Here is a 12,869-nt window from a genome sequence, read left to right on the forward strand (position 1 = left end):
ATTGTTTCTGCGTTAGAAAAGATAATACTCTGAAGGATATTATTGACACCGTCAGAAATATTTGAATGTATACAGTAGATACTTAACAAAGTATCATCTGTGGATCAGCTGCATTAGCCGCGTCTGTGAGTTTATTAAAAATGCATAATCATAGGCACCATCCAGACCTAATGGATTAGATTCACATTTTAACAAGATATCCACATGATTTGTATGCACACTAAAGTTTGAGAAGCACTGTATTAGTTAATCGTATCTTATTTATGTTAAATTTTCTGAATTTGATAAATGTAAGACAATGTGATATTTCAGAAAAGGTCATTGTTCTCTTAAGATATGTGCTGAAGTATTTAGGGTTAAGGAGTTGTGATGTTTGTAATTAATTCGAAGTGCTTCTTTAAAATGGCCAATGATAAGAAAACATGTATAGCGACAATAATATATAAATATGTATTATTACTGTGAGGGAGAGTGCAAAGTGTACGGTAAAGTATTTATAATTAGTGAATCTAGGTGAAGAGACAAGTGTTTGTTGTGCTATTTTTGCAATTCGGAATAATCAGTTTGGAAAAAAAGTTCTATTAGGTTTGAAAATACACATAATCTATATCACAACAATTCCACTGCTAGATATGTATCCAGGGAAAATGTGTGTGCATGTCTACTAATAGACACATACAGGAAGGGTCAGAGTAGTAGTGTTTGCAATGATCCAAAATTGGAAACACTTAAATTTCTATTAACAATAGAATGGGTAATTTATGACATAATCACACAGTAGAATACTATACAGCAATGGAAGTAAATTAACTACAGTTATAGACAATATTTTTCATGATTCTCACAAATATAATATTGAATGAAAGAAGCCAGAATTAAAAATAATGCATACTGTCTGATTCTGTTTTAGTTGACAGATACCTAATTAAGTGGTAAAAGTATAAATAAAAGTAATTTATTACTGTACATGTATTTGTAGGAGGGAAGGAGATGGTTAGAGTTTAACAGGAGCTTACTTAACATTTGTGTGCTCGTAAGAGCCTAGACCTTGAACTGGGAGGGGTTCCATGGATATTTGCCTTATAATTCATTGAGCTAAATATTTATATTTTATGTGCTTTCTGTATATGCGTTTTATTTCAAGACAAAAAGTCTCAAAAATGAGAAAGAAATAATCACTCTGGTTGCTATATGGCAAATGGACTTGAAGAGTTTGGAATGGAAACAGAGATAGGAGGAATTTGCCATAGTCTGTGTGACAGAGGGTGGTGGTATGCACCAGGATCATGGCCAGGGAAACAGAGCTAAGTGGATGGATTCCAGTTATAATGTCGAGGTAGAGCTAATGAAACTCATTAATGGAATGTATGTGTTAAGAGCGTGTCTTACTTTCTCCAAAAGGAAGGCGTGAAGAATAGCATTTCTGTTTTTAGACTGATTAACTGGACACCTGATGGGGCACTGAGATGGAGAAGAACATGAAGGAACAGTCTTGAAGGGAGAAACCATGATTTCATTTTTGGAGTTTATACAGAAAAAAGGCAGCGGAGACCAGGACCAAATCTCAGGGCACACAGGAGAATGCGGTGTCGTGGAAAGAAAGAGAAAAGAGTGTTTCAAGAAGGAGAAATTAGTCAAGCAAGGTGACGACAGAGAAATGACTTTTGAATTAGGCAAGATGAAGATTATCAGTAGTTGTGGTAAGAGCATTTTTGGTGGAGATGGTGATAGGAATACAAGCCTGTTTGAAGTGAGTCAAAGGGACAATGGAAGTGAGGAAGTCAAGAGGGCAAGAACTGACAACTCTTAAGACATTTTGTGTGAAAATAAACAGGATAAAATAGTGTAGCAGCTAGGCAGAGACATGGGGTCAAAACCATTTTCTTAATAAGGAAGAAACGAGGACCCATTTCTAGGTTGATAAGAATAATTCAGTGAAAGGAAAATGATAGTGCAGAGGAAAGATGGAATACTTGCAAGGCTGAGGTCCTCGAGCAGAAAAGAGGTTATGGGTTTTATTGAGCACCCATTATGTGGCAGGCATTGTTCAAGGAACTATAGGTATTCAGCATAAAAATTCATGTTCTGCTTTCAAGGACAGCACAGAGCAGAAGGGAGAGAGACGAGTAAACTAACAATCACAGCATCGCATGCTGTTAATATACAGGAATGCATGGAGTACTCCACGACAGAGCTCCTAAGGAACTCTTGGAAACGGTGAAGTCTTTCTCAAAGAAATTACACTTAAGCTGAATCTTAAAGGGTTTATTTAAGTCTAAACGAATGTGAGAGGGATACTATAGTAAAAGTTCTTTGTAAGTTCACCACTGCTAAATTTCCTAGCGTTACCACTTGTCACAGTGTCCCTGCCTCCAAACATGCATGGGTGGAGATGCCCTTGCATTGGGACACTTGGTCTGACATGTCCTGCTACTTTATGATGCACAAGCTGTTGGTGCTCTGTGAAGTGTCCCCTCCTCTTTGGTGAACTTCTCCTCACCTCGTAAGACTCAACTGAAAAGCCACTTATTCTCTACTACCCTGTTTAACTGTACAGGCAAAAGGTTTTTCTTGTGTCTGTGCTCCTCTGGCATGGGGGGATTGTGAATTTTTTTTTTTTTTTTTTTTTTTTTAGCAAGGAGTTACCTGAGTGGTTGCAAGTATGGACTCTGGTGTCAGGCTCCCTGAGTCAAACTGTAGCTTTGTCATTTCCCAACTGTGTCACCTTGGACCAGTTCCTTAATCTATATGTGTCCCAGTTTCCTTCTTTCTAAAATGGGAGTGATAAAACTGATCTGCTCGAGCGTAAGTGAGCGGGAGCTCAGAAGAGAAGGGGGGACGTGCAGGGGATGTAGAAGCAGGGGACACCCAAGATGAAATTTTCAGTTTGTTGTTTGCCTGCAGTTCTACCCTCCTTCTCCTTGACCAGCTTTGTCCACTTTCCCTGGAGAAGAGATGAATATACATGTAAGAGAGAAAATTGGTCCTGCTTTCCATCTTTGCAAACATAACTGCATTGACTAGGAACTGTATGCAATTCTAGAAATGAAACTGGTTTTATTTTTGACAAGATCTTTTTTGTTCTGTGCATCTCTTTATTTTTTTTTAAAGTGTACTGTCCACTTTGCCAATTTGTTACCATAGAAACCACTGAAAATTTACAGCTTGTTTAAGTGGGTCTGAAAAGAGGCACAGGGTGTTGCGGGTATGAGATGAGTTTATACTGCAGAGCACTGAGAACAGTGTCTGGCATGTGAAAAATGCTCGATAAATTTTAGCTATTATTACTATAATTAAATATGTTTTTCCCCTATGATGATAAGAATAGCTCTTATTTATATTTATTTTTTATATACTGCCACTCTTCCATCACCCAGCCACTTGCCCTTGCATGATATGAAGGAGCTCGATGAAGACGTACTGTAAGGGATAAATGAATGAATTTCCCTCCCCTCTCCTCAACTGGTTTTATAGCAAGGCTCTTTTCTTGGTATCTCCTTTGGGCTTCGCCTACATTTGGACATAAAGCACTCATGGCATAGTGCTGTTCGAATGATTTTTTTTTTCAAAGTATTGGCCTCTAAGGATTTCTAAAATTACACGAATATTAGGAGAAGGTACATTAAATCCTTTATACATTTGTGTGATTGCTAACGGAATCAAAGGTTGCCGGAATAAAACCTCAAGCTCAAAGAGTAGAGTTTCATTCTGTTAGGGCATCGCTTCTCAACATCCCTGAGCAGTGGTCAGTCATTTAAGCTTTACTTAAAAATAGGTAATCAAGAAACTTCTCTTTGGGGAGAATGTGGACACTGGATGCCAGAGTGGCAGTAAGAGAGGACCTAAAAGAGGTGGGGGTGGGGGGTGGGCAGAGAAGATGGAAAGAGGAGACACTCAGGACAAAAGTTCCACATCTTGGGGATTTGCCTGCAGTTCCTGCCCTACTTCCTCTTGGCCAGCCTTGCCTAGCTTGCTTGAAGAAAGTGTCATGTATGTGCTGGAGGAAAAAATTGTTCCTGGTTTCTGTCTTTTGAAGTCATAAGTGTAACGACAAGTGACATGGGTGTGATTTTATAAAGGAAACTGGTTTTATTTTTTGACAAGGTTCTTTATGTCCTTTGTGTTCTCACTCTCTTTTTTTTTTTTTTTTCAAATGCACTGTCCGTTTGCCAATTTGCTTCCATGGACACCATTGGCAATTTATAGGTTATTTAAGTGGCTCTGAGAAGAGGCAGTAGTAATAAATAAAGCCCTGATGTGGGCTATAAATAGCAAGAGTGCTCTGGACTGACCATCTTCCACCTGTCTACTTACCACTTAGCAAATCAAGTTTACAATCATAATTTAAAGAACACTAGACTTTTTTCTTTTTCCTGGATGTGAGTGATAGGAGGCAGGTGAAGGCTTGCCAATCCCTACCTTTTTGTGTATTATAATGGAAGTTGTGGCCTGTCTAAGGAGAAGTGGGAATTTTCAAAAGAACCTATGGGTCATTAGTTGGCATCTGGCCCACCCCCAGCTCTTAGTACTCAATCTCCTCAGGACAGCTAGGACAAGTATGGCTCCTAAAATGATTGAAAACAGCAGGGAAGAAAGAGCTAGGGGTTTTGTCCTTTTCACTGATAATGAAGGGGGTACATGGATCAGGGAAGTGGTGGTTGCTGAGAGCTTCAACAGATGGATGCCAAGGGTTGGAGGCAATCTCTGCGTTGCAGGGGACGGTTGCCATAGAATCCACAACAGAGGAGGCAGAGCAGGAGAGCTGGGACCCCAAGGACGGGCTGGCTCAAAGGGTTTCCTCCGTTCAGATAAGTGTACCTCCTATTCCTTTTCCACCCCCACCTTCAAAACCATGATGCGTAGACACCATTCCCTATTGCTCAGGTTTAATTTAGATGGGAGAATGTAAGGAAGGCTGAGATTCTTAAGAACTAAAAGAGGAAAAGGAGTAACGGTGGAAGAAGATAGGAATGGTGATACATAGAGAGGCATAGAGATAGAGGAATAGAATTCAAGACTATGTTGAAGGAGAAAAATAAATCAATAAATTCTAATGGTAAATATTTTAAGATCAACTAACCAAAAAATCAGGGATTATCTATCTACCATTTTTTCCAGCATTCTGCCAGGTACAGTGGGGGAAAAAATGAAAGTCGAAATTTCTTCCTTGGAAAATTTATAATAGATGAAGGAAAATTTGACTGTCAAAACAAAGTTTGCTTTTCTGATCCCATAGGTCTTTTCTGTTGAGGAAGAAAGAGTTAAAGCTGAAATAGTGGTAGGTGGAAAGTCATACTTTGGACAAAGCCAAACAGTCCCAGAAACTACAGCCTCTCTCTTGTTGCTGGAGATTAGTTCTGAGCCAGTATCAGTCTAAGATGTCAAAATGTTCTGTGGTCAAATGCTTTGGAAAATAAAGTTGAAGAAAATGGTTCCTATTCTGGTATGGTAATGAGGTCACCATGTTAGCTTTAGCAGTCATACCAGTTTCCCAGTTTTGGACCAAATACTTGCTCTAATGCTTAGTTGGAATCTGACTTATCAGTATCAAGAGGTGACAGAATGGAAGAGCTAAGAAGAGGCTGATGGCCACGCTGGACCACTTAAAGTTGCCCTCACCAACTAGATGTTCTCCTTAGCTCAGTGTGGAAGGTGAGTGGAATCTACAGAGATCTTCTCTGGTTCCTCACCATACACACATAGGTGAGAATCTCTAGGAAGTATGGTGATGGCACTCTTACGGATTAAAGTGCCAAAATGCATACAGTTTAACGGTGAATTTAAAAGGATACTTAGATACCCAATTTATCAATTCCATAGCTTGAAATTGCACCGTGATTATATGAGGTAAGGGGCTCTGAGTAAGTGAGGTAACAGAATAACTGAAAAGATACTTGGGGCTTTGGTGTACATTAATGGTGATAATACTTAGAAATAAAGATCTAAAGGGAGGGGTCTAACCTTACCAAGAAGCAAGAGAAACTTCAAAAAAAGGCTAGTAAAGGTGGATCACCCTTTTAGGAAACCTAAGGAACAAGCCAAGCGGACCAAGTGAGTAAAATACCCCGTGAATGATGTACTCCTGTGCAAGATGCTGAGAAACTTGTCTATTGACAGTTTCACCAGCTAGACAGAAGACACGCAAACAGATGAATAGCCGGATAAATATTGCATATAGTAATTATGCACCGGCTATAAATATGGTGAGTTGATGTTTTCTGCCCTCAGGGAAGTGCAGTTAAGATTGGGATAGCGATTTTGATGAGAAGGGAATCAGAACTCAGGGAATCTGAGTTCAGAATTTTAAATAGCCCTGAAGACTGGGTCATCATAATAAAGCATTATACACCACCAAGGAGAATTTCATTTTCCTGTGTTACTCCCCTGAGGTTTGCATGCGAAGAGGAAGTTAAGATTCTTGCCTGCCTCTTTGTTTCTAGCAGCAAGATTCCTTGGGCTATGATGTCCATTTGTGTTACAGTATTTAGCCACAGGCAATCTGGTCTGGTTACTTTTTTCTTTGCTTGGATGCTCCATTGAAGTAATAATAAGATTAGCTCCAAAAAAACCAAACATCTTGACCCCTGTCTTTGCTAAAACTTATTCTCTAAATGTTAGGGGAGTGTACATTCTGAAGCTGAATCCTGTGGTGTAAGGGAGGGAAAAAAACCCTAAGTGCACCTCAGAAAGTTCTATCTCTGCTAGTGATTGATGTTTTCTGCTTTGTAAACTGTGATAGAAATATGGTCCTAGATATAAGGATAAAGTGTAATATCCTAGTGTTAGAAATATATATCCCCAGTGCAAAATTTCCCCACTTTGAGTTGCTGTGATCTTGGTTAACTGTTTCCTTTCTTTTATTCTTGAAAAATGCTTCCTGTTACTATGTGACACTCATAGGTCAACAGTGATGGTAAGAAGTAGCTGCCCTCCCTCGATTGTCATAAAGGAAATGAGGAAAGAAAGTGATTCCCAATGGTATATGATTTTATCTATTGTGGGTTAGTCTGGAGTTTCTGGGGGAGGAGAACCAGGACCCCTGGGCTCATGCTCCCATTGTACATTCTTGTGTACCCTTCTACTGGAGTTCTTCAGTATGAGGGTGTTTAGAATAGATCTCTACTCAAAAATATTTCTTTGCTTCCTTACCGCTTGCTGGTTGGAGTCTAGATTTCTTACCATGGTATCCAAAGTCCTTCATGATATGGCCCCAACCATTGCTAAGCCTTACCATACCTTTCTGTCCACTGATCACTCATCCCTGGCATCACCTCCAGCCCAGCACACCTTCATTTCTCCTTGCTTTTAAATATTCTGCCTTCTTTGCTTGGAATGCCATTATGTTGCTGTCTTTATCACATGCCATTTCCAAGTCTTCCTGACCTACTCATTTTCAAAGATCCAGCTTAAAAGTTACCTCTGTGAAGTCTTCCTAAATGACTCTTCTGATACTGTTGTGAAATAATCCATTTACTTGTTTCTTTTCTAATAAACTGGCTCACTCAAGGTTGAGGATGGTTTCTCAGCCCCTGTGTTCCTTACGGCCCAGCAGAATTCTAACACATACTAAGCACCCAGTAGGGGGAAAAATGTGGAAATAATGGATAGATAGTAGTGGAATACAAATATTTATTTTTAAAAAACTACATTAAAAATTACATATGTATTTTTGAACATGTAATTCATATTTAATACATGCAATTACGTTATCCATATTTACTTTGTCACTGGAAAATACAAATTTAAATTCAAAAGAAAATCTCCAAGTCTACTCTTTATTGTCCATAGAAGAACTTCAGATTTACATGAGATGGATACTTATTTTGGTTATCTGTTCCTACATTACAAGCTACTCTGAAACCTAGAGTCTTAAGATGAAAATTAATTATGTCATTCAAAATTTTGTGGGTTAAGAACTCAGGAAGGATTTGACTGGATGGTTGGTTCCTACAGTTGGAGAATCTCCTCTAAGATAGTTGCTTTCTACATGGGCAGTTTGGTGGCTCTTTGGCCTCTCTGTCTCTCCATGTGACCACTCAACTTTCCAGGCTTTTTCACCTGGCTTGTACTTCTCACCTGATGTTCTATGAATAGTTGAACTCCTTACCTGATGGCTGCCTCCCAGAGTTAGGAAGGGGATGCTCCCAGGCCAGTCAAGGACTATCCCTAGAATTGACACTGGTCACCTCCTTGATACTTCAGTGGTCAAAGCAGACATGGAGGCCAGCCAGATTCAGTGGGATGGAGAAAGGGACACTACCTCGTAGTGAGATGTGACAAGATTGCACAGAAGAAAAGCATGTGAGGTGGAGCATGTTTTTGCAGCCATCTTTTGGGAATGTAACCTATCACATAATTAGTATACATTTGATAAATCAGTGTCCATGGGATCTGGTCATAAAAATCAAATAACCCTCTAGAAATGCTCAGTGACTCTTACTGCAATAAGGTTTAATTCATTGCAAGCTTCTTTTTGTAGTCTCTGCCATAGAGAGGGAATCTCTGAGGAAGGGGAACCCAACCTATTATCCTCATCTAGGTCTTTCGATCACATTTATCTTATCTCATGTCCTACATAATCACAAGTGAGAGGAAGTTCCACTTCATATTGTATTTATTCTTGTAGAATAAATTTCCCCGTGAATGATGTACTCCTGTGCAAGATGCTGAGAAACTTGTCTATTGACAGTTTCACATTTCCCCAAAAGGTGGCTTTCGGTAAATTCATGAGTAATAGATCCTCACTGGGTTAAAGAAAACTGGGAGTGTTAGAGATATGTCCCTAGCCTTTGAGGCTGACGGCTCATAGAGCAAGGTTTTTCAAGCCCTAAGTTGTGACCTATTAGTGGATCATGAAATCAGTTTAGCGGGCTGGGGCCAGTAGTTAAAAACGAAAGGAAATTGAAAGGAATGCGAAGTATCAGTTACACATAACACACGTAAATATGAATAGATGTGTTTTTCGCATGTGTGTGTGAGTACTGTATTACAGTTCAAACTCGAATATTCTTAACGTGAGCCAAGTCAAAATGTTCTTAAAGCTGTTAAATAGAGTATCTGTGTCCTCGTGTGAACCCTCTCCTGGTTCCACTTTGAAAGGCAAAACACAGGGCTAGAGGAACCACCGGTTTGATCCAGCACGGCATTTCTGATATTTTTATGAAAAATATTTTGTTTGGGGCCCAGAATGACAAATAGCTCAGAGACCAATAGAAACGTCATTTTCTAAGAGAAGAAATTGCTTTACAGACAGTGTACAGCAAAATAAAATATCTCACCTCCGCAGCTTATGCCCTTGGTCGCCGATAAAGAGTTTTTATATAAGACTTTTTTTTTCTTTCCCTCTTTTCAAACTTACATTTGGTTGAATAGATTTCCCAAGAGCTCAATTCCTCATCTGTCCAATGTTTTTGACCCTTGACGGGCTACAAGATGTGGGACAGGTTAGATCCTGAAGTTCTGAGAAACGTGTAGGTGTGAGGTGGTTGGACTGGTAAGCTCTTCCGGCACCATCGTCAGCGCAAGTGTAGGGGTTCGACGTAGAGGTATTTTGTCAGACTCCTATTTTTCACATGCTGCTTAGTCTTTTTCCCTCCAACAAAATATTGCACCATTCTTGTCTTGCCCACACCCATAAAAGCATGATGGTTTTATTCTGGGGTCTACAGCTGACTTTCCAAATCAAGCCCCTTTCAGATTATAATTTGTTACGGATAGTAAATATAGTTTACCAAGTACTTTTCAAATACACTTTCATCTAATATTCAGAACCAGTTTAAGTGCTGGTTACCATAAATATTTTCATTTTGAAGTTGGAGACGTTAAGGCTTGGAGAGGTTAAATGGCTTATTAAGGGTCATATGCATATATTAAGTAGCAGGCTCAAAACTTGGGTTTTGACTCCAAATCTTATGTTGCCCTTGGCCAGAGAAAAATGGGCCTGAACTAGCTCTCTGGACTTGTGCAATTCTCTTGATTTTATTTTAAGTTTCTTTCCTAAGGATGCCTAGAGGGCATCTATCCATTTATTGGTCCAGCTCTCAAAATCAGGAGATAGTTCAAATTCTGTCCTACTTCTAAACGTCAATGTCACCTAAAAAAAAAAAAAATGATGTAAGGGAAAGTATCCAATTATGACCAATGAGGGTTACTTGACATAGGCACCTTGTCTGTCTTGGGCTTATCCGATTTCTGTATCTCTGCTTGGCCCTTGATTTGGGCAAATGGCTGTTGAGCCTCCAAAGGATTGGTATGTGATTAAAATAAGGAGACATCATATGACCCCACTACGTTGTTCTTAGAGAGGTACGCTCTTTAGGGGTGTGTAATCTGTGAAGAAGAGGTAGCGATTTTAGTTGGGCATTTTTTGTGTTGATTTTCCAAACCCCTTAGAAACTATTCTCAGTTTAGTAAAACCATTGTCAAGTTAACCAGCAAGGGTTCTTCTATGGATTCTGTGCTACGGGGTGAATTATATCTCATTAGCTAAATAGGTTAAGCATGATTATAACTAACAAGCTAGATTATTCTACACTGTGTTACAGTACTAACATCTCTTTTGTAATGCAATACTGGTGAAACTGTCATTTCTATGTGACCCAGAGAAACGTCTCTGTTCTCCCCTTTTATATAATTCTTTTAGATGTATTGTTCGTATCTTATATTAGTGGGTAAAGGTAGGAATATCCTGATATTAGGGCTGATACTGTAATTACAGATATAATTCACATGTCACGGGCCTGAAAAACGTAAGCCTATAAAATACTGACACAATTACATTGATCCCAAATTATTGTAGATACCCAAATAATTGTCTACAATAGTTCAAGAAGTTCAGGAAGTCCACTCTTTTTTGCCACATTGTTCTTCCCCAGAGTCTGCTTGTACTTCCTCCACAAATCAGCTCGACGTTCTCTTCTGTCCCAGCCAGCCTCTGGCTCCCGACTGCCTCTCTCAGCCTGTCACTGCTTGCTTTTTTAAGTCCAGCTTCCTTTAGGTTCACCTGTTCCTTCTGTACCGCCCTCTCCAGGGAAGTAGATATTGCCAGTTACCTCTCTTCTGGCCTACAGAGGGGCCCTGGCTTTCTCCTGAGTTACTTCTTAGGACACATTACTAGGCCCTCCAACTGCTACAAAAAGAGGCCATTCCTAAAGACCATCTACCCAAATCAGATTTCAGAGTTCCTTGGTGGACAGGTTCCCTCTCTGGCTCCCTGGTGGTCACCACATGACATGAACAAGCTTATATAATCCCTGTTTTCCACCAGTTCCTGAAAATCTCCAGAGTTCTCTCCACTTGAGAATCCAGACTCAGCAGAAATCCTCTGATCCAGAAAAAGAGCTGTGGCTGCCCCTAAGAAACATGGTTAACCCTTGCTTTACCTCTGTGCAATCTAATGGGCTTTGCAGAGCATTCGCTCCTAGAACAAAGAGACTCCTTGCCCCAGAGGCAAACCCCAGAAACACAGATGACTTACATCTTTTAAAATAGAGGGTTTTCCTGTTCTGTAAATAATGGTTAAGGCTCGGTCTTTGCTGTATACCCCATTATGCAGAGAATTCTACATCTTGCCATTTGCAGTTGCCCAAAAGTTCAAAATATTCACAACTATTTACCTATCAACTATAGGCAATTATTGATATGTTGATGACACCTGTAAGTTTTTAGAAGTTGGAAGTAACAATTCCCCTCAAATTTGGGAAATTTCTCCACACAAAGAGTATGTGTGTCCATAAATCCATTACTACTGATCTTCAACTATTTAAATTTTTGAAAACTTCTCATAAGTTTCCATTTGATTTTTTTTCCTTCCCTACCCTATGCATACAACCTCCCTATCCCACACCCCCAAAAATGTATAGAACATGTTGACCTCTTACAGCCAAAGTCACATTATTCCTATTCTGTCTCTCCGCACCCCTCACTCCAAATTCTGGAGCCTGAAGATGAAATGGGGAAGTGGTTTTCTGGTGCCCTGCCTGGCCCAAGTTCTTCCCTAAGCCTGGAAGTCCATAAGCATGCTAGCTGTATATGTTGATCAGATTATCCAAATAACAATGGAATTGCCAGTACGTTTCTGTCAACGTGTTCCTTGCTCAGGGCATACCGATTGGAAGGGGCTCACATTGTCTTCCCTAACATGTTACAGCTGTTTCTGTAACTTCCAAGATCCTTTCTTACCAGCTGAGATGGAATCCTGGACAAACTCCCAGTGCACTTACGCCAGCTAGCGTCCGTGTACCCACAGCTCGTAACTCCCACTGCCAGTCGTCATAGAAGCTTTGCCTCTTCGGTTAAGTGGTAGCGGGTCTTGGGAAAAGAGGGTGACTAGGGATGCACAAGTGAAGAAAAAATTGTGACTCTAAAAGTATAAATAAAAACACTAATTAGAAATGACTGAACACCTAAGAGCCAGGCCTTTAATTTTTGGATTATATTTTCAATGTATTTGTTGTATTCATGTGTTTCCTCTCTCTCATGCACATACACACAGCTAAATACAAATAATAAGTCCGGTCATTATATAAGACCACTAAACCAAGCCCTAGTTTGCAGAGCAAATTAAGTATTATGACGTTCTTCCTTACTTACCTGGCATCCGTGCTGATTTGCATTAGATATGTAGCCTTTTGTGAGACTAATATGAATGAGGAGTTTATTTGGCAGATGAGAATTTACAAGTGTTTAGTCAATTTCTCCCTCCCTCCCTCCTCCTTTCTCTTCCTCTCGCTTCTTTCCCTTCTTTTAAAAAAGTCATTGAATTCCTACTACACATGCAGTACTATCTAAGTTTTGTGAAGGGTTCCAAAAAGCATAAATGAAGATGTCTTTGCTCTCTAGGATGTCGTAATATGGGAAATAAATGCACA

This window comes from Ursus americanus, chromosome 7 (assembly GCF_024610735.1).
Source record: "Ursus americanus isolate L20-20 chromosome 7, mUrsAme1.1.p, whole genome shotgun sequence".
NCBI lineage: Eukaryota > Metazoa > Chordata > Mammalia > Carnivora > Ursidae > Ursus > Ursus americanus.